This window comes from Labrus mixtus, unplaced genomic scaffold, assembly GCF_963584025.1.
Source record: "Labrus mixtus unplaced genomic scaffold, fLabMix1.1 SCAFFOLD_72, whole genome shotgun sequence".
NCBI classification, from domain to species: Eukaryota; Metazoa; Chordata; class Actinopteri; order Labriformes; family Labridae; genus Labrus; species Labrus mixtus.
Genome location: NW_026870160.1, coordinates 237,501 through 240,000, shown reverse-complemented (window position 1 = coordinate 240,000; position 2,500 = coordinate 237,501). Strand labels below are relative to the sequence as shown.

Here is a 2,500-nt window from a genome sequence, read left to right as displayed (position 1 = left end):
TTCAGGGTGGTATGGACGTAAGGCATTACTGTGTGCAGAAAGGGGCCTTTTAAAGATATCATGCCCTTGATTCTGGCTGAATTTTTGGACATGTGAATATGTCTCTGTATGATAAAAAAAAAACATATGATCAAAAAAATGAAAAAACTCACAGCACCTGGTATTCCCAGGCGGTCTCCCATCCAAGTACTAACCAGGTCCTACCCTGCTTAGCTTCCGAGATCGGACGAGATCAGGCGTGTTTTTTTTTTTTTTTTATCTTTTATTATCAAAATTACAAAAACATTTATAATTCTTTCACATCATTTACAACAAATGCTATTATAATACATACACCCTCTAAATTAAACCTCCCCTCTGACGCAAACGGCACCCTAAAAACAATAAAAACATAGCATCAGAAAAAAAAAACTCAAATCACCCCTGATACCCCCAACTCATGACAACTCTTCTGAGTCCCTCCCCCAAAGCAAACACCCCTCTGAAAACAAACCACAAAAACATACAAAAACCCCACAGTATTCTCAAAAAACCACTGAGAAAAAAAAAAACAAATCAAATCACCCATTTTCCCCATGACCAAAAAAGAAGCCCTCGTACCAAAAAAAACAAAAACAAAATAATTTAGACATCCCACATAATTCCCTCCTCGTTTACTCTACACACATTCGCACCTTCCACAAACATTCTCACAAACTCACTCTCATTCGCTATGTACAGTAATTTAAGATGTGCTTTCCATTCATTCACAAACATTCTCCACACATTCATTTTCTTACTTTCATACAGTGCATAATTCCTCCTGTTAAAAACCGCTTTTCTTGCAAAAGCCAAAATTATATTCATTACATTGTGATTTTTTTGTTTTGTTCCCACCCCCAACAACACCGACAATTCCCACCCCCTTTCATTCCAACACTCATTCTTACTGCATTTCCTCAACATTTCTCTTATTTTTCCCCAAAAATAAACCAATTCCCCACACGTAACAAACAAATGTATTAAATCCTCATCCGTACTTTCACATACACAACACTTTCTTTCATACCTCTCCTTATGGATCTGATGCAGGACGATGCAGGTGAAGATCCTCCTGTGCCTCAGTTTGAAATCTAGGTCAAATATTGCATGTGGTGTATGCGGAATGTTAATGTTCTTCCATATCATGTTGCTTGTTATGTCCGGGTATGTGTCTGTCCATTTTACTTCGGATGTGGGTTTCTGTATTCTATGTGTGATTGCGCACCTATACCAAATTTTTGTAGTGACATCTATAATGTTGTGTTTCTTCTCCCCTAGGCACAGGGAGATCCCCCCCACATCGTCCTGCATCACTCCCTCCTTCTCTTTGATTAATTTTTCCCATTCGCTCGACAAAGACAATTTTACATTTGCAAACACTCCCTCAATCACATCCTTTCTGCACACACACCCTTTATTTTTTAAACCCCTCACCACCATTTGTAAATCAAAATCCCCCCCACAGTTCAGTAAATCCCTTATTCTAATATATCCCGCTTTCGACATAGCTTCACACTTAATTACCCTCTCCCCATTTTTAAAATACGGGCTCGAGAGGAAGGGCAGTCGTAGCACTGACCCTCTCGTTCCGCACTCTGGTACAGTCCAGGATGAAACCTGATACCACGCACTGAGTACTTCCTGGAAAAACCGTGGCAAGTGTTTAAATGAATCCGGGTTATTGATCTGGTACAGGTTGTCCTCGTTGTAGAGTCCAAAACTGCACAGATATTGTTTGAAGTGATTTTTCCAAACTACGTTCCGGTTCTGGTCCATAAATTTGCCTATCAATTTGACTCTTAGTGCTACTTTTTTTGTAAGTAAATCAATCAAAGCTAGCCCCCCCTGATCTTTAGCCCCTATTATTGTTTTGTGAGCTATACTCGCTGCTTTGTTTTTCCAAATAAAGTCCCTAATGGTCTTTGAAATCTCCTTAAAGGCCCAGTCCGGAAGCGTACAAGTACTCAGCGCATGATTCACTTTGGACAACACGAGAGCATTTGTTACGGCTACCCTTCCTCTCAACAATAGACCCCTCGCTTTCCACAAATTCAATGTTTTTTTTAATTTTACCCACCACCTCTTTCCATGTTACATCATCACATTCATTCTCATTTTTCCCCATATTCACTCCCAACACTTTTCTTCTCTCACACACCGTTTTAAATCCCCACTTATTAACTAGATTGGATTCCTTACCTAGTAACATAATTTCTGACTTATTTTCATTTACTTTTGCCCCAGATGCTCTTTCATAAGTTTGTACATGTTTTAATATCAATTCTATATCCTCCTCTCCTTTTACCATTATATTCACGTCATCTGCATACTGTATTATTTTTACGTTTTCCTTACCTATACCTTTTATGTTTACGTCTTCCGATATCAGTGCTGCCAGCGGCTCTGCTACCAAGCTGTACAACAGCGCTGACATCGGACATCCTTGTCTCACTGACCTTGATATTTTAAAAGAATCAGT

At 39.2% G+C, this 2,500-nt stretch overlaps 1 pseudogene; it reads right to left on the bottom strand.

Annotated features, from left to right (window-relative positions):
- The window catches only part of LOC132965050 (5S ribosomal RNA), a 109-nt pseudogene extending 86 nt beyond the window's left edge, over nucleotides 1-23 (bottom strand).
- Nucleotides 24-2,500: the final 2,477 nt, after the last annotated feature.